At 41.2% G+C, this 20207-nt stretch overlaps 1 protein-coding gene across 1 annotated transcript in view; it reads right to left on the reverse strand.

Moving 5' to 3' along the window:
• Positions 1–16208, reverse strand: part of EPAS1 (endothelial PAS domain protein 1) — a 116414-nt gene extending 100206 nt beyond the window's left edge. Inside the window, exon 1 of the mRNA XM_082758285.1 lies at positions 16186–16208. The gene's annotated coding sequence lies outside the window, so the exon portion shown is untranslated. The remainder of the gene's footprint in view (positions 1–16185) is intronic.
• Positions 16209–20207: the final 3999 nt, after the last annotated feature.

The following is a 20207-nucleotide window of genomic DNA, read 5'->3' on the forward strand; positions in this document are numbered from 1 at the left end:
GCAGCAATGGGAGACAGACCTGAATTTTTGAAAGAGTCTTCACCTGAAGCCCAAAAGCAAAGTGAAGTTTCTCACATAACTACAAAGCAAATTAGTGTCACAGGTTAAAATTAAAATATAGAAAGTTAGCTGGTAGGGAAAAGTGTACCCAAGAATGATTCTGCTGTGAAGTAAATAGGAGAGGAAAGCAGCTGTGTCAGCCCAGATTATCAGGTACTGACCAAATGTGTGGGGTGTTATTTACTGGAATTATACAGAGCCCTGGGGATTAGTACACTTAGTAAACTGAGATAACAGAAAATAACACCCTATGGATGACAGACTTTTTGGTGTTTTTCAAATTCAAAGTCTAAAAGTATTCCCCTAAGTTCTTGAAATAATTGGAGTGCTGCTAATTCAAGCATCTAGCAGAATGCTTCAGTTAAAAAACAAATAAAAATACTGACCTGCTATTTTATATAGAAAGCTCATCCACATAGGGCAAAAAAATTGTTACAATTGATGACAACCACTTTGCATGCATTGGTTCAGTGATAAAACAGACTACATAAAATACATTTAAGTACTGTAGAAGTCCTCAGAACACAGCTATAACCAGAGCATTCTGATTTCATTGTCAGAAACTGAATCTTCTCAAGTCCACAGAAAAAAAGTAGAAAAATGAACAGAGCACATAATTCTGCTGTTTCTTATCCCCATGTCTATAATATTGACTGATACATTAGTTGAAAGTGTACGTTTTTAATTATTTTGGTATTTAATTACATTAGAGAACACAGTTACATTACCAGATTGGTGTCTCACTAGGGAGTAGTGTACTGGCAGGAACAACAGGCTACTGTGACCTAATAAGTATTTTCCAACTCCTAGACCTACTATGTCTTGCTGAAAACTGGCAATATTTCCTACATCTCCTTCCAGCTTAAAATAAGCCGTAACTGTTGTCTTGCCTAAAGCTTGGCATCTGTCAGCTTTATGGCACATAGATACACAAATATAGTAACCTTTATTTTCTGCATATTATATCTTTCCATTTACGTTGGTGAGAAACGTTTTTCACCAAATCTTCCTCTAGTTCCTTCCCCTTCCCCATAGACACTTATCTGCACACAAACTTCATGTTCTTGTCTATTTTCCCCTTTAGCTCAATTCTTCTCCCCCTTGGGAGCAATAACTCAGGCAATAGAAACTTTCCAGTTACATTTGGTTTTCCCCCAGAAATTAAAATGATACACAGTGGTAGAGGAAAAGGACAGCACAGTAGCAATTACACATGTTGAGTACAGCATTTGGGCTGCATATTTTGGTTGCCTTCTGAAGGTCCTTTTATTTTAGCCCCAGGCCTACTTGACTCCAGTAGGTCACTTGTTTCCGACAGCAATAAAAATAAAAAAGGAAAAAAAAAAAAAGAAAGAAAGAAAGAAAGAAGCAGCCCTGAAAGTAGCACTTTGGCGTATTTTTTTTTTTTTTTCCTCCAAGGATGTTGTTTTCTAGTCTGTCTCAGTTTCCGGTTCCCATGAACCAGCTTGTCACTGTTATGTTTGGATTCACTGCACCATAGGAAAATGTTAGAAGGCTCACTTTCTTTTAAAGACAGAGACAGATTTTAATAGAAGCCACCTTGGTTTTCATGTTCTTAAAAATAGAAACAAAATCACACACACACAAAACAAACAACAACAACAACAAAAACAGCCTGGTTTTTAAGTCTTTTTTTCTCTATTTTTCCTCTTGTTTATTCCAGAAAACCCCTTTCAGCTTTACTGAGAGCTTGAGTGGTACCAAAGGTTCAGTTTTTGCAGCTGATCTGTTTCCCTATGGATAACGCCACTCTGTTGAGAGAGACAAGCAAAGGTTTGCCCTCTTCTAATCAGCCTGTCAGGAAAGCTAATTCTTTTAGCCCTCAAAATGGTTTCACTTGCTACCTAAGACTGAGAGCAGGGCCTTCAAGCCTATTCAAACCCTTCTTATCTAGCACATCCCTCCCCACTCCAAAGAGAGAACTGGGGAGATACAAGCACAAGGTGTAACGAAAGCCTAAGGAACAGTCTAAGGAACAGCCCTGTTGCTCTGCAGAAATCATAGCCCGGGTAAAACGAATCACAAAATCATAATCCCAATCACAATCATCATCCCAAATTGGAAGGGACCCACACAGATCATCGAGTCCAACTCCTGGATCCCCAAAGAATCACCCAAAAAAATAAGACAGAGTGTTGTCCAAATGCTAAATGCTCCCATACATACACACACATATACAGTTATATACGTTTTGCTACACCTTGGTCTTCAGTAATTACTGCAGGATTTAGATTCAGTAGGTTTTGTTTTGATAGCCTAGTTTCATAATCTAAAATATCTGACCCTGCTTTGATAAAGTGTTTGAACTAGATGATCCATTTGAGCCTCTTCCAACCTGAAGTGTCTCATGATCCTAAAAGGTAATTAAACTCCCAGACTGCCCATCCACTTACATAGCTTCTGGACTTGACTGATGTCAATCCAGCTTGGCAAAGATATCAAAAGACAATTAAGGTCCTGGAAGGTTTTTAATTATTATTTTATTATTATTTTTTTTAATTATGGGAGGATAGAGGAGAAAGATGAAAAATAAGCTTCCCCCCTCCTTTCCTGGGAAAAAGCAGACTGATTTGGAATGCTTTTTCACAACGAGACATATTGACTGGCCTATGCTGTTCAGCCGTTTATGTCTGCAACTCAGGTAAGTCAAAGAGAAACTAATGATCACATGAAAGTCCAATGCTCCCTCCCTCAAAATGCTAACCTTTCTACAGCGGTGCCCACACTGAGAGACCAGCCTTCACGCAAAAGACACCCACAGCTCCAGTTTGATGCACTGGGGCTCTTTGGTACACCCTGAAATACACCCCATATTCCTAAACAACAGCCAAAAAAAAAAAAAAAAAAAAAAAAAGAAGAAAGAACTGGCTTAGGCAAACCATAGGAGAGCTATCACATACTTCATGTCAGTGCACAGATGTGTTGCTTTTTTCATCACAGTTTCACTCCAGAAATGGCTGCTACATGCTCTGTCAATTATCTCACAGACAGTGATCTCAAAAACTTCAGGATGCCCCCATACCTCAGAATGTTTTCATCCCCGAGGAGAAGTACGAAGCAGATTTGAAAGTGAGATTTGACCCTCAGTCAGCAAAATACCCTTGTTTCTAGGGACACTATCTCACCTGGGCTAGCTTATGTAGAAAATTTGAAGGCTCAGCCGGAAAGAGCCTGGGGGTGACAGGTGAGGAGCTCCAATGCTGCCTGATGGCAAAGAATGCCTTGCAAGTGCCGTGTTTACGGTGCCAGCATCAGTAAAGAATACAGTCTGCCTGCAGATAAGTGGATGGGAGATAGTGGGATACCTCTCCATAAACAGACGTGCAGTTCCACACAAGAGCTACAGGTCCCAGTGTGCAGCTCCCTCCACTCCTTCCCATGTGATGTAGGATAAAATATGCAACAGAGACCAAAAGCTTTAAGGAGGCCCCCCACAGTTATTTATACATATGTTTAGCACACAAACAAACCCAAAACATGAGAAAAAGTCTTCCCTCCTTTGCCAGGTTGCATATGCACACAGCACATTTAAATGCATCATGTATTTGACTCACAGCAGCAGGGGGACTTGACTATGTTGCTAAATCTCCATATCTTGGCCCCTTGCTATGGTGCACATGGGGTGCTGTACTGGTGGATGTGAGGCTGTACTGCAGCTTTTTTCACAGTTCCTAACTTTGTATGGGAGAACCAGCCTGCCCACTGCACTAGTACAGTTTGGTGGGGTTGGGGTGAGAGACATGGGGGAACATTGCAGTGGTGCCACATACCTGCCCAGGGCAGATGGAGCTCAGCACCAGCACGTGGTTTAGGGTGGGCAAGGAGAGGAAGGGCAGGAGTTACTTCCTGTAAGAACCATCCTTCATGGAAAGCTGGAAATCCCATTCACATCCATGCTGGAATTCCTGTGTCCTGCCTGCACTCTCCTGTTTCCACTTAGGCCTCGCTGAAACATCAATGTAGTGGTGGTGACACCAAGAAAACCTCAAGGGTCAAACTGGCACCTCATTGCAGAGTGTAGTAATGCATTGATCTCACACCCGTCATGGGTTGCACAAGCATGTGCTTTTCTGTGAAACCAAGAGCAGCACGTTTTGGCTCCCCCTAGGCCTGCGTGGCTCTGGACAGGTTCCTTACCCCCTTCAAAAGACTCATCATAGGGACTGTTACCAGGAAATACTGATTTTTCTAGCCTGCTACAACAGGAGCAAGCAGGCTGCTTGGGAAGCCTGCATACCCTGTGCTCTTTCCTCCACACATGCATTTATACAAGGGACTCTGCTATTGGTGTTTAAGAAACCCTTTCCTGGGACTCCACAGCCAGAGGATGGAGCCTGCATGGCCTGCAGGAGCTGGTGGGGTGCCCACTACTCCTGGAGACCCCCACCTCAGAGCTCCCAGTTTGTTGCCCACCCATCACATATTACATTTGCTTCATGTGAGCAGTTGTGTGCAGGCAGCACAAGACACTGCCTGCCTGAAAGAAATCAATAGAGTCCAAGTAATTTCAAAAAATAGAATCAGATGCAATAATCTCTTACATAAGTTGTGGTTAATAATAAACCCAACTTTACTCAAGTCCCAGTGACTCTAGTCCTAGTAGTGACAAGACAGGAGATAACTATGGGAACATACTGAAATGTTTACTGTGATTTGATGAGTTTATCCTTCCTGTGCTAACTTAATAAGGAAAAGACATGTTTGGGGCCTCCGCTCCCTCATATTTTTTGGGGTTGCTCAAGCAGGTTGTATCATCCATAGACTTCATAGACTGATTGCAAATGTTACAGCACAGATTTCTGAAGTGTGTTACAAGGAAGTCTAAGATGTAGAGACCTACCAAGGTGGATTCTCAGCTATCTTTTGAATTACCTCCTTCTAAAAATCAAAAGGTGAAACCCTATTTAAAATAAAAAACCAACACTTCCACCGGTTGGATAATGGTTTCCGAATGGAACTCTTTTAGAAATCTATCTTGGCAGCCATTATGCTTCTTGATTAGACAAGATAGCCTTTATAAACCATGCTTGCTTCTGCCAAACAAAAACCAGCAACCCACAACAGCAAACTTGCTTGGTCAGGGAATAGAATGAAATTCTGATAAACCAGATTATCCATTTGGGGACCCTTTGAACTAAGGAAAAATATTTTCCCCCTGCCCCCAGCAATCGTAACAAGTGTCTTAAATACCGTAATAGAAGCTTACAAAGCCACCTGAAAGCAGGCTCAAGCCTGCCTGTTCCTCCTTGTCAAGAGGCTTTATTTGAGCAAAGTATTAAATTGATACAGCTATCAGCCATACCTATCCTTTTCTACAATGAAGACAGTAATGTTCTATGTCAGGTTAGAGACAAAAAGATATCCAACTCTTCAATAGCTGGATGACTAAGAACATGCATTCCAGAGGCAAACAAAGGAAAGGAATTTAAATACATTGAAACGCAACAGTTTCAGCTTCAGAGATATTAAAAAAAGAACATGCCCTATAAAGGAATTTACAGGGTCACAACACGGTAAGAATATTTATATTCCTTCTAGGCAGTGCCAAATGGATTTGCAAAGCCTCTCTGAAGCCTAGGTTACAGATTGCTTCAACTTTTCATGTCTCAATAGCATACATGCTGGTGCATTAATAGTATCTGTAACCAAGGCAAGTTCTTTAGATATGTTTGTTAAAAGCAAAACAAAACATACATTTAGGCACATCAGATCATCTGTTTTTCTTCAATTTGATGACAGAAGTCCATCCCAGATATTAATTACAGAGAACACTTCAAAGCAAAATTATTCTCAGAATAATCTTGGAAGAAATGCCCAAAACGCACTTTTCAATTACAAGCTGAATTTACTTTAACATTTTTGACAGAGTCCCTGTTTTTGGCTACTTATGTATTTGCTTTTGTTCTGTGTACTTAGACAAATAGTATTTGTGAAAATACAAAATAAATATGTCAATGCATATGCTTTTATCACTTTTCCCGTATCTTATGAAAGCATCTAATTTTTAATTATTGCTGATTTTTTTCTTTTAAGCACTATACTTTTGAACCTTAACAATATTATAACATACATTATATATATATATATATATATATATATATATATATATATATATGCATGCTGTGATAACGACCAGCATCTCAAAGGATTGTGGAAGGAGCGTTCAGGTACAGATCCAAGCGGTAGCACTGCAGCAGACATCCAGCATGCAGAGCACTGGAGCAGGTATTGCTGGATCACAGCATGACCCTGGATAAGGTATTTGACTGTTCAGCTCCAGTTTCTCAGTTTGTGAAATGGGAACATTAATGTTTAACTACCTAAACAAACCAACTTGTACACATGAATACCGAAAAGGCCATGGTACTTCCACATTAGAAATACAAGTTGCATACATGGGAGTTCCTTTCATCAAGAATCTGACCTTTCTTTTTCCCCCTCCCCCCCAAGCCTCCTGCAAAAAATTGTCTAGAAGAGTGACACAGCATTGACACAAGGCCTCATAGCCAGGATAACTTGGGGATTTAACTTATCAAAGACAAGGTCAAAAGTTAACTTGATCATAATCTACAGGTACGTATGAGAAGAGAGAATAGCTGTAAGTAGAGGGCTCCATTTCTTAGACAAAAGCAAACAAGCACTAGAAATTCAAATTACACAAGGATACAATCAATGTGCCAGAAGGAACGATCTTCAGATCAAGGCTGAAGAGAAGTTTCTGTAAGATATGCTAGGTTCACTCATAAGTCACTGGGTTACCTGCAGGCATCACTGGCTGAGATTACACATGTTTCCTTTGCAGAGGGTCCGGTTAGTCTACCTTAATGCATTCTTCCAGCCTCAATCTAGAAAATTATTTGTAACCACCACAAATTGAATTAAAGATCTAAGTACATATCCATATCCCAGGGCTCTTAATAAAGCAGGAAAAACTAATACTGAAGAAGTACTATCAGCTAGGACATGGATAAACTTTCTAGTGAACATTAACATCAACTGAATATAGTTTTTAAAAAAAATATTTTTATTTTTTTGGTGCATGTAGGAGAAATTGGAAGGAAATTTTTGCAGAAAGGGGCAGTGAGGAATGCAAACAGCAGAGGGTATCCCCACAGCAGGTATAGGGGAAGAGGGAGGGACAGGCAGTAGAAAGTTACTGTGTGTCAAAAGCCTCAGGAATGAGAGCAAAGGTTTCACATCAGCTATCTCACTTCTGGAAATATTCTACTTCTTTCACCTGTAAGCAGTCTGTCTTCTTTCCCAACTTGAAATCTTTCTGTAAGAATGCACAAGAGCCTGTTTGTTTTCCTCTTGCCCACTCATTTTGAGCAAGGACAGGTAATCGGCACTCATCAAATTTGAACAGCACGGTCTTTTGAACAATTAGTCCAGCTGAAAATAGCTGGTAGTGGAGACAGACTTCTTGGACCCATACCTCATTTGAACAAAGTTTATCAAATCTAGGAATTCAAAAGCCTGCACTGTTAGGCTGCTTTTAACCTTCCCCATCATGATTAAGAAGACTTCAGCATCCACAAGCAACATCAAGTGATACAGGCAGCTCTTAAAGGGACAGTGGATGTTAAAGGTGCAGCTCTAAGCAGGGATGAATTTGGATATTCTCACCTAGTCTGTTATTCCTTCACACATCCCAGAGCCGCAGCTAACAGCTGTCTTCCGGATGCAAGCCCACTTCATACAAATAATTAAACACATAGAAATCTCATAAAGTAGTGCCCAATTCCCTGGAAATTCTCCCCTCTGGAATTAGACATCTAAACAGGTTGCCTTTCCGTGAAAAAACAAGATATTCATGCTCCAAAATAACCAGAGCTCAAGTAATCCTCTGTTCGGATACAGAGAATTTAGGTTTAACCCCTCCTCTTCTGCATGATTTAGAATGCAAATACGAAACTACGCTTTCTATCTCCTGGAGACCCAACAGGCTATTGCACCCTTAAGGCATTCTGGAGCAAATGCTGGTGAAGATTGTGATGAAATGATGCATTGCCTTTAGTTCCAAAATGTTACTTTATTTACTGTAAACATCCATGAACTTCATGCATACGTTCTCTTATCTTGCGATTCAAAGGTAGTTGGCTGCAGAGACCAACAGAAACTGAACCACAAATACAACGTTCTGTGATTTGTTATTTACTTTCCATCATTTACCAACACAGATCTATACCCAGATGACAAGTAGCAAGGGATTTTTTTTTTTTAATTATTTGCACAAAACTGCAAGTTTGTAGAGTTGCAAGCCTTTATGCTGCCAAGTCAACAGTAAATTAGGACAGCTGTATGTAAGCACCGTGGCACGTTGCCCATTTATATTTTCAATCCACTCTTTAGATATAAAAAGAATTAATCCAATCTTTTAAAATATTGCAATTATATCACTGCTTGATCAACAGGTTGGAAATCCTGGTAAGCCATGTGAAAGCCTCTGCTGTGCACGAAGTCCCATTAAAAGGTTCCAGGAACTACTTCAGATGTCACTGATGATACAAACCTTTTGTCAGAAGTCCTCTTTTTCCAAAGACCACAGAAATCAGTAGAACACAGTATGTAAGAGGTACTTAAAATAGCTTTTGGTGGAAGCTGGGCACCTACCAGTCCTTAAGAGACAAATTATTCCCCACTTGTGAATCTCAAGTACATCGTATTTGTATTCCTGCCATCAAAGGAAAAAGTCTTTCCTTATTGCGGGAAATACCCATTGACACATGCAATAAGCTAAGCAAAGTACAGCCCAAGTTCTGCATTGTCTATATACCCCGTGCAACACATTTGAGATGATCAGGGCTCTACGGAATGAAGTTTGGTCCTGAAATGGGAAGTACACCTCACCTGGAACAGACGATTATTGCTAAGGGATCTAGAACAAGTATAAAAAGAGAGTAAGACAGTGCAGTTTTTTGCTTGCCTTTTTGGGGGGAGTTTAAGGTGAGGGGTGGAACGTTCCCTTATGCACCCAAAATGCAGCATTCTGCAGCAGCCTAAGGCCAAAAAAAGCCAGGCAATAATTCTTGCCTGGCCTCAAACTTCCTCTGTTCTGTTTTTGCATCCACTGAGATGCCCAGTCTGATCTGATTCTGGTTACCCCAGCTGAAACTTCAGTGTGCTCCAGGAACTAGCAATATCTAGGCACCCCGCATCCAAACAGGTAGGCATCTCCTGAGCGCACTGAACAATAATCAGCACAATAAGATAAAAATGCAGCTGCTCAGTCACAAAGATGAAAGCTAGGCTACTTGGTGCAACATCCAGTTTCTGTACATCAGTCCAGCAGTTACACTTCTTCCCAAGAGAGCACTCCAACCATATGTCTGGTCCTTCCTTTAGAAACCATGGCGTCAGACAGTCAGGAATGTAAGGGTCAAACTACAGCCTGATCTGTGACATGGTGCTTAGGGAGCTCAAACAAGAGCCCTGGTTTTGTTTCTTGCTCATGACTAATGCAAACAAACAAAATGCAGGAATATTAAGTAAGGGGATGGAAGCTACAGCTTCCCATTCAAATTATTCAATATAGAGAGTCCTGCTCCCTCTTGCATTTGCAGTAGCAGGATTTCAACAGGCAAAATCTGTCAGAAGACACCCAGGTTGTCTCCTCAGTGGCAGAAGATGCCTGCTTGGCCCTTGCAGCGTAGGGATGAGAAGTATCCATTTCTGATGAGAATGTACTCTGTCTGAGTACATTCCCACCTCCAGATTGTGGCAAAATAGATCAGAATAGCTTCCACTTCTCCCATCATAGACCACAGCATAAAAGAGAAGAGTGAGCTCATCTTGTGGATCCTCAGTGGATGACCAACTTTCTTTGCAGCTCTAGCTTTACTTAACCCTTACCTTAACATTGGTAGGCTTACAGATACACCCCAACACTTAGCATTTCTTAACAAATGATTCTCTAAAAAGATCATGGAATGGCCAAACACTTGCCAGACGAGTAAACACCTTCTGCATCCAGTTTTGGTCACCAAAATACCAGGCACAGGTATTTGGATGGCACATGAGAATTACGGGAGGCAGACTCCAGGGCATGCAGGAGCAAAACATCCAATTATTTTCTGACTACATGACAAGTGAATAATTTTAATTTTCCCTCTTATTCAAAAACAAACAAACAAACACAATGTAGCATTTAAGTTATTCTTGTCCTAAAACTAGCAGTTATTAAGCCGTTATTACTTCCTTACCCAGTAGGGCTACATTGCCAAGAGGACAATGACATTTTGTAACTATAAATAGAACTTTTGCTTACAGTAGATAAAGGTAACCAAACCTTGGTGCTCCTCTGACCACACCTTGATTGCTAATGAGCCTTGACAAGGCAGATCAGGTGCCTCTGCAGCCTGTTCAGGAGATGCATTTTATTTTGGCAGCTCTCAAGCAGACCACATACTGCTTTGCTGCTGTGAGCAGACTCTTATGCTGTAATTTGACAGGCACATTACTAAGCAGCAATTCCAACTTTTGCAGCCCCTTGTCCCTTTTCCTCACTCTTACTCATTTGCTCTGCACTCATTCACATTATGCCAGCACATTTGCTCGTGCGGTTGTGCATTCAGACAAATAACGACTGACTCAGGTTAAAAATAGCCTACCATAAATGTTTAGTTTTAGCATGGGACTATTCATAGTTTGGTCCAACCAGCCCAACTCTATTTGGTGCGTACCAGTAAGCGTGTAGAACAGGAACAGAAAGTAAATAGGGGGATAGGAGAGCTATCTCTATGAAAGGTGTGTTCAGTCTCCTCCCACAGCTTGCACCTTGCCCTCCATCTATATTGCTGCCACCCAGCCCTGACCTCTATTGTCTTCCTGGTTGGCTTTTGGCAAAGAGGAGACGTAGTAAGTTCTGGGTTATTAAGCTGTTGGTTATATACATCAAGAGCCCTCTTGCTTCCTGTTCAGGAGAAAGCAAAGACTGACCATGCTATGAGAACCTCTCTGTTATCCTCAGAACACCCTGTTCCAACACATGCTCCCCCAGCCCACCGTGCCCTCCAACACCACTCCAGTCCTCCTGTTCTGCAGAACCACACAAGTGACAATAAAGATAAACACTATTAAGATGTCTATACCTCTCAGTTTTGCTCCCTGCTTTACCTCAATTATACATTTTTCATTAGTCAAGCAATGGACATAGGTGAGGAGAGAGGGATAAAGAGGCCCTAGTACAGCAACACGAGTACATACCAAAAGGAAGACTGCAAATGGTAAACTGAAGGTTAAAATATGACAAAAAAAAAGTTCTTGTAGCTCAAATCAAGTACAAACATCATTCGTTATAGGAAGGTTTCACAATATAAACAAAACCATCCTTTCTTAGTCAGAGATACAACCACGTGACTTGAAATTAAGATTTCAGAAAAAAAAAAAAAATCTACCCCCAATTGGTCTAAGACTCATTAAGAGCAGTTTTAATTTAGTTTTTATGTTTGTTTTTTTCTTTTTTCTTTTCAAAAATCAAAAAAGAAACTAGGCTGCCTAAAGGAGAAAGGAAATGGTAAGAGAGAGAACAGACAGCAAAATTTGAATAAAAGATGAATCAAGGAAGTATTTCTCAGTCTGCAGTTTTTGAGATATTTCAGCAGCTGTCCAAGCAACTAAGAAAAAAAGACAACCCACGAGCATGTTTCTTCTTGCAACAAACGAAGTTGAACAAATATAGCCAATATTCAAAACACAGTCTAGCACCTAGTTTGTATTTAAAATACAATTGTCTGCAGATTTTTCTCCCCTAGGAAATCTGAGAAGCCTCACTTCAGGGAAGTAGAGTGTTTTAAATCTTTTTATTTATAGAGAGACTGGGGGCATGATTATAAAATTCTTCAAGGAATTATTGTGTGCTTCTTCTAGACATTCAATCTTAAAGACTGTAATGATGGTAAATATATTCAGCAGAGATGTTCCTTGACATTTTGTGAACATAGCTGCCTGAGCCACAGCAATAGCATCCTTTCTTCAAATTGTTTCATGAATACAAGAAAACACATGGAGAATTGATTCTATTGTAATATAAAGCACTGTAAGAAAGTGACTGTTTACATGAGCACAGACCAAGAAAAAGAAATCCAAGTAGCCTTGCCTTTGGGCTTCTATTCTCACTTTCTTGTTGCATTTTTGTGGGGGGTTAAACTCGCACAAGATGGAGCAGCTCTAATAGTATTTGGTCTATATGACCCTGCCTCTGTAAGCTCTCTGAGATCAAGCTGTACAAGCATAAATCCTCTCTCACAGGCTCTAATTTCACAAACACTTTCGAGGCTGGAATAAGCCAGCACTGCTGCTTAGGGAAGTCCTCCCAGCACCGTCAGACCAAGAGGCAGAGAACTATCAGTAATAGGCAGTTTTTGCACATGGATAAAAGGAAACACAATCCTGCCCATCCCACTCATCCCTTTGCAGAAGCAAAAGAAATGCACAAGCATTGCTTTGCCACTGTGCAAGCCTAAAGCACAAAGAAACTTCATGTACAACTCCTTTTTCTGTCCTCTAGTCATCTCCATAGTGAGAAAGGGACAAAAATTGGCTGACCTTAAAGTCAGAGGATCCTGTCTCATAGCTTTTGCTCTTCTACTACTGAAACCACACAAAATACCTTGCCAGTATAGATCAGCCTCTGATCCAGAACTCAATTTACTAAAATTACAGTACATCAGAAGCAGAGATCAAGGAACAGTTATTGAAACTTTAATATGATGTTGATATTTTGAAGAATATTTTCTCTCACTAGCTCCTCTTAGTTTTATTCTTCCTGATAAATATGATCAGTAAAACTTACCATCAACCTATGCATCAATATAGAGTGAAGAGTAATGGTAGTTTCTTCTAGAAATAGAGTAAGAGACTAATGATTTTACTCAGTTTATGCTCAAGTGTAGACTTCACACACCAAACTTTTTTAGTACCACTTAAGATTCTTACATCACATATCAGTAAATTCATTTAATTACATATAAGCAAAGTAGCATGCTCTATTTTTACCATATTCTGTTATATCACCTGTACCACCTCGTATCTAGTAAAAAACACCAGAAAACTCTTTTTGAGAGGGGGGCAGACTCAGACACAGACTTGGCATTTGAACACAATCTAGCACAACAGAAGCCTGACTGAAACTTTCATCAGCTACTGGAAGAAATAGTTCAGTTACAAATAACCCTGAACCCCCATATTCATTACATTAGAAAGCTACTGGAAACCCTGAGTGCTTACACACACCATGTAGTTGGTAACAGGGAAATACACACCTCACATATCAGAGGTTTTACAAGGGAACAGTAAATTCTCCCAACACCTTTAAAAGTTAAGTCATATTTCACAACAAGGGACCAATTTTACCAGCCTCTTCACCAAGTATACACAAAGGCAAATAACATTGCCCTTCCCACCCCTTAAACTAATCCCTTACAACACCACTTCAGAAATCAACTTCACTGCTTGGTACGCTACCTGTATTTCTCCAGCAGCTAGACCTGGAAACCCATCTCAAGAGGGGGTCAAAAGCACATCTTCAGACATGACTGCAGGACATGCTCAGGGCCTGCTATGGCCACCGCAGCTCCCATCAGCCCCAGCTGTTGGTGCTGGCTTTGGCACAGCTGCTGCTCATTATGCCCAGCCAGCTCCACATCACTGCTAAAAGGCCTGCACCTGTGATGGGAGCAAGGCTTCATGCTCTCCCAACATGCTTCTCCAGATATGTTTGGAGGCAAAAACCCACATGTAGTAGGAGATGAGTAAAGCTGCTGCCAAAGCCTGCCAAATGTGAATGAGGAGGTTGAATAATGTGACCTCCATGTGGAGAATTGAATCAATGAGTTGGACTCAGTCAGCTTTGTGGGTCCCTTCCAATGTTGGGTATTCTATGAATAGCTACCAGTAGTTATGCTATTAAATGCTATAAAATGCTACGGGAGCCACAGCCAACCCTTGATAGGGAAAAAAATAATTAACATATGTAAAGATCGAATGAGTAATGAGTAAATCGTTTAGTCAGTGTTTGGAAAACAAGGAACAGAACTTTTCCTTAGGGAGGTGGTTGGGGCATAGACTGGAGAGCACAATATGTCCAGGTGATGTGATAGGCAGAGCATTTGGGGTGGGGGGTGGGGGGGGGAGAATGAAGTGCTCAGCAAGGGGAAAGGAAATGCAAACTCTGATATTTTTTTCTCTGAAAACTCTTCACAGTGCAGCTCCCCTCCCCTGTTGTATCTCTATCTCATTAAAAGATCAGCCCTAGTCTGCCAAAATCTGTTTCCCTTGCCAATTCTTTAACTTCTTCCCAGACTACCTCTTACACAAAGAATCAGCTCTTGCTTTGCAAGCACCACCTTTGATGTCTCTCAGCTCCCTGCTCAAAACTCCCATTCCGTACAATGCACATCAAGTACTGCACTGTGCTCACAGCTGTGACTGCACCTATTGATTTCCAATCTACCTTTCAAATACAGCTTTTTCACTCCTTCCTCTGTTTCTCTCATCTACCTGTTCACTCTTCATCTTAGGTTAGAAATGGATTTTAATGCAAGAACTATCATGTTAACTAAAAATGTAGACCCCCACACAGTGGGATCCTGAGGTGCTTGGAAATACGGCTATACGGCTATCATCTGAGAAAACATGTTAATATTTCAGGTGGACAGTGTTACTTTATTGCCCATCAATCATATCTGGGCTTGTTACAGTTTTTCAAATGGGAAGTATGAGTCAAATTCAGCAGAGATGTAAAGATTATTCTTCAGAAACAGGTTAGTCATTGAACGGCCATTACAGTATTACAGTCTTCACTGGCATGGCATTCTGTGGGTGTGAAACATCATGGAAACTTCATGCTCAGCGTAGAGGGAAAGCCAGGAGAGAAAAAAAAACACATGACACAGAAAATTAACCTGAGGCTTTTCCAGGGTGGATCAATCTGTGGGCATTGCATGGACAGAATGGAGGTGCCTGGAGCTGGCCTATGGAAGGATGGGTAGATTGCTGTTCATATAAAGTGCAGATCCTTTGCCATCTTTGCACATTTAGCACACCACTTCAGAAAGAGAAAGATGTGGCATCTGAAAATGCTTGCTACACTGTCAGACCCTGGAAGGCACTTATACAGATTGCTGTGCAGAAACTCTGAATCACTGCAAAGCAGTCAAACTGATGCTCACTTTGCCACTCCTAATTATCATTGCATAACACACAAAAGAAAGGGATGACAATACATGTTTTTGAAAACATATCACCATAGCAGATGTCAGCCCTTCTTTTCCATTGTACTTATGCCTATTGTACACCCAACAATGAAATCATCTGTCACTTCAGCTATCCTCAGGAAAGAGAGTTGTATATATTCACACTGACATGTCAAGCAACAAGTAAATTTGATGGATATCAGCAATATTAAAACTTACAATAAGAGGAAAAACTGTGCACTTCTAGATCCTTGTAAAAAAAAAATCCTTTCTTTTTATAGCTTTCAAGTTTCTATTGGCTGAAAGAAAACACAGGAAGAGGAAAATAAAGGCTGGGGGGAAGGGGGGATAGCATAACTAGCAGCACACTGTGGAGAAGACACGATTAAATCCTAGCTAGATACCTCCAAGTGCTGCACTCCAAATAATACTGTTAAGGGCCTCACTTGTTCAAAAAACACAGCTCTTGGGTCTCTAGTAAACACACTGCACCTCTACTGTTCCTAGCACAGGAATATTATCAATACTCCAAATATAATGTGGGTGACCTGCACCTGTGAAACAAGTGTGCACTGGTTCTCACCCTGTCCCAGGCTCCCTCTGCCCTGTGGCAGGAGAGAATGGCTCATACGCTCCAGGGGGGGCAAGGCAGGGCAGGGCGAAACAACAGGAGGCTCCAGCCACACTGAGGTCAGAAGAAGCAGCTGCTGGGCTCTCACCAGCAGCGCAAACTGGCAGAGGGAGCAACATGCACAACCCAATGCCATCAGGAAAAGGGCCACCGGTCACCTAAAAACAATAGAAGACCCAGCGCCAGGGGTCTTCTCACCCTCTCCCAAGCCAGGAGTAAGAGATTAGTTTTCCTCATTGAGCAGTCTCAAGAGGAAAGGAGAGGTAGCAGACCACTGACCTTATTCCAGAAGTTGTGGGGAAAAGCAGGTGAAAAGGTCCCTCTTCTAATGAGCTCAGCAGTTTCCCTGGGGCAAATTTACAGTGCAAATGCATTAGGAATCAGAGCAATTGTATTTGGGACTTCCTGGTCTCAAAGTCCTAAGTTTGAGAATCACCTGGGTTGATTTACTCCTGTTAAACCCCTAGCAGGAGACACAATCTGGTGTGCTCTTTATTGCTCTCTGTGTGATACACAGTGCTATCACAGAACAAATTCCCCACATTGTGGTTTTTTATTGGTAACTGCGAAATCAATATGGATTTCTTAATTTAGGGATAAGTTTGCAAGGCCAATTCATCTGTCTTTTTCCACTGTGAAACTCAAACACATTTCTCATTGCTGAAGAATAGCAGAGGACTGATCAGTAGTCACAACAGCTACCGACAAAACCACAAGCATTTGGGGTAATTTTTTCCCCCTGCACACATAGATCTACTTTGAAAACGATTTCAAAGAGTCAATTAGTGTTTGGTCATTGGGCATCTGTGATAGAAGATGACTAAGTGAATCAGTAGTTCCTTTCACTTATAATCACTCATTGTGGGTGTTGGATAGCAGTCACACAAAAGTGTATGGCTACTTTTATTGCACATGGAAACTAGCTTTCAAAGCGAACCGGGGGACAAATGTGGCTGCCCAGAACACCCATTAGCCTCCCGATCAAATCTCTCTTTGATATCCGAAGTGGTACGTTCCAGCAGCACATGCTAATGACTGCAATGCTGTGAAAACTGGCTGGCTCACATGCAGGATTGTAATTTTGGTAAATCTGTTTCCTTTAAAATGCTTACTTTTTGCAGTGAGGGGAGAAAGGGGTTGTGGGAAAGAAAAAGGGAGTGAGGTAGTAAAGCAAGGCAGAACGCCAGCATTTTCTTTCAGTCAGTGTTTGTACCTTTTAAAACATTTTGCCAAATCAAAGAGATGAATTACTTCACTGTTTCTCGAGTCTGATGCAACCCTTTTCACTCACTCAGGCTGCAGTCAGCTGGTATCATTTTGCAGGCTGGGAGAGCTGTGATTTACAGTCTGGGGGATATGAATTCAGCAGTTGGATCACAAGTTTTGGAACTTTCAAAGCACAACATTGGACGTCTGTTCTTTCAGGATGCGTTTTGGCAGATGGCAGTAGCTGAGGAAATCCACCCAGCCTTCTACCTCCATTAAGTATTGGCTGGTGGGTAACTAGTGCTCTGTGTTTGTATATAGTTGGCAGTATTATCATTGTTCTGTGCTCCTGTAATGAAACAATTTCTTTGCTGCTCCTGCTGTGAATAACACTGAATGAATTGTATTATCTTAACCAAAGTCACAGCAGGCACTAGGTCAATGGGTAAAACTGTCCAATGTAGGAGGGAATCTCACCCAACAGCTCAATCTCCAGCTGTTGTCATGAACTGGAGGAAAAAAAAATAATAGAAAGAATAAACAAAATTATGTTGAAAGAAAAGTAAATTAATAATATCAGTGGGAAAATAACCAGAAATGATCCAAAACCATAGCAACACACACATGACAGAAACTTCCAAATTATTGAGGAGAATGGGCTGCAAATAGCTTAATATTTTTGCAGGAATCTTTGAGATACTGAATTTCACATTGTCTGTGCTTCCACTCTGGGGAATTTGAGAACTCTCTTTCCTCTCAAGACCCGAGACTGCTGTGCACCTCACAGGCTAGGCTCTCAATTCATTTGCTTCAAATGGTTGGATCTCCCATCATCTTGCTAGCCAAGGCTGTAGCTGAGCTGTGAGCTTGTGGATTGGAAAGAGATGGCAAATCCCCATCCCTCTCTGTGGAAAGCACAGAAACAAATACAAATTTCAGCAAAGCAGCTGCTAGCCCACCAGCCTTTTTGGTGAAATAACAAGCATGATGAGCTCTTTGAAAATTGCCACAGAGCTACTAACCGATGACCTATGGTGTCTGACTGGAGTCTCTGATGTCTATATCTTGGAAAGAATGTCCAAGAATGCCTTTCTGTAAAACAAACAAACAGACAAACAAAACCTCTACTAAAGTTTCATCCGCCCCATAATTTACTGCTTTCCACACCCAGCAAGTAGGAGAGTGGTTGCTGACCTGCACCATTTTGGCAAGCACTCAGCAGGTCTTCAGGAGACTGATAATTGCACAAGAAATGTGTTCCTCTGGCACCTAGCATAGCTCTGGATTCCGTCCCAAGTGTTAGGCTACTAACAGTATGCTAGTCATACCCAGTCGGGTGATGTTCCTGATATCTGAGTGGGAAGAGTGGCTGGCTGCTCTTCAGCCCTGGAGGTGTTGTAAACTGCTTGCCTAAGGACAAGACATTCCTGACTGGAATCACTGGTGATTCCTCCCTCACTTGTGCTAGGTGGGCCTTGTTAACATTTGTATTTTATCTTAATTCCCTATTGAATATTTCCCCTGAAAACTGTGGGCTTTCTTCTTAATTATTATTATTATTTTTTCTAAATCTGACTTTCAAGAACTTAATTTTATATCTCGTTTGAATCACTGCATTTGAATCACTATTGTTTCAGCTACTGCATCCTCTAATTCAGGATGCCAGCACCAGACCATCATGGGTTCCAAGACAGGGCAACACCCCACTGATTCACTAGCAAGGTTTCCGGCAGCACAGGGTTGCCCTTTAGTCATTTCTTTTCTTTACAGTGGTGTCCCCTGAACCTGTTTAGATAAGAAGGGATAAGGTGACCTGAGATGAACTGCCCAACTCCCGCCACTCCAAAGATCAGTCTTTCCTTTCTTCTACCCATTCCATGACCTCTCCACTTGCTTTTAATGGTCCTGCATGCACCCAACCCTTTGATGAACTAATTCAACCTCCTAAAATGGCAGAAAGCTGACGTGCACACACACACACATACATACACACAAAGTTAGCAGTTTTCTATCAGGTTAGCAAACCAGGTTGTCTCAAAAGAGGTCAAGCAATTGCCAGAGCCAGCACAAAGCAAGCAGTGCGAACAGGAAACTCCAAGAGGCAGGAAGGGAGACTGCCCTCGTCATGCAGCGGAGTGAAGTTAATAGTCTCCACACGTTGTAAATAAGACTGGATGCTGACCTACAGCATTTCCCATAGGAGCGTTTCAAGGAATTGATAAAAACAGAAGAGGAGTGGAGTACCACACCTAGCACACTTGAGTCCCAGCTCATGGTGCCCACAAAGACGGGATCACGTGGATGTGAGCAGAGGGAGATGGGCAGGAATCACCCCTCTCAGCCACCAGGAGCTGACAGGCAGGCTTCACTATCTCAGAACACTACGCCCAAGAAGACCTTCTGAGACAGAATTACTGCTTTTGTCAGCTTGTCTGCAAGTAACATTATGTTACCTCTCTTTTCTGAAAAAATGAACAAATTCAAAGTAGAAGTTGGAATGTCAAGATATTAAAGTGTGCTCTGAATACATAAAATAGTTGATTTACTATAATCTTTATTCTAGATTGAAGAGATATTAGATAGATCTCACTTTGTTGATCTGTTTTGTTGTCTTTGATGTATGAAAAAGCTTTTCTTGCACTGCTGAATGACTAGAAAAGGCAATGCAGAAAAAAAAATCAGTGTGTCCATTTGGAGCAGTATCACAATGGCAGTAAAACAAATGGGCTAATAAGCAGGCTAATAGCTGTAGACCAGTGTTGTAATTCTTTACCTTATGATCTCCCTACCTTTTGCTGATATTTCCATTATAAAGAAACATGCATATTTTCCTTGGGTGAGGAAATATGTAACATCAATAATAAAGGTTCTTTCTATTTCATATTAAAACAGGCCTCCTCTGCTTTTATGGGGGAAAACCCAAGCACACTATCTGCCCCTGATTTATAACACATGGATTTCTTGTATGGTTTCAAAAACATTGTATTACTGGATCTAAAAATTATGCCTTTCCCCTAAAAAAACCTGCATGTGAGAGCATTATAAACTGTATTTTGGGAAAGAGGCAGTGGCTGAGTGCTAAACCTGATGGAACA

Source organism: Aythya marila, assembly GCF_965140915.1.
Source record: "Aythya marila genome assembly, chromosome: 3".
Lineage (NCBI taxonomy): Eukaryota > Metazoa > Chordata > Aves > Anseriformes > Anatidae > Aythya > Aythya marila.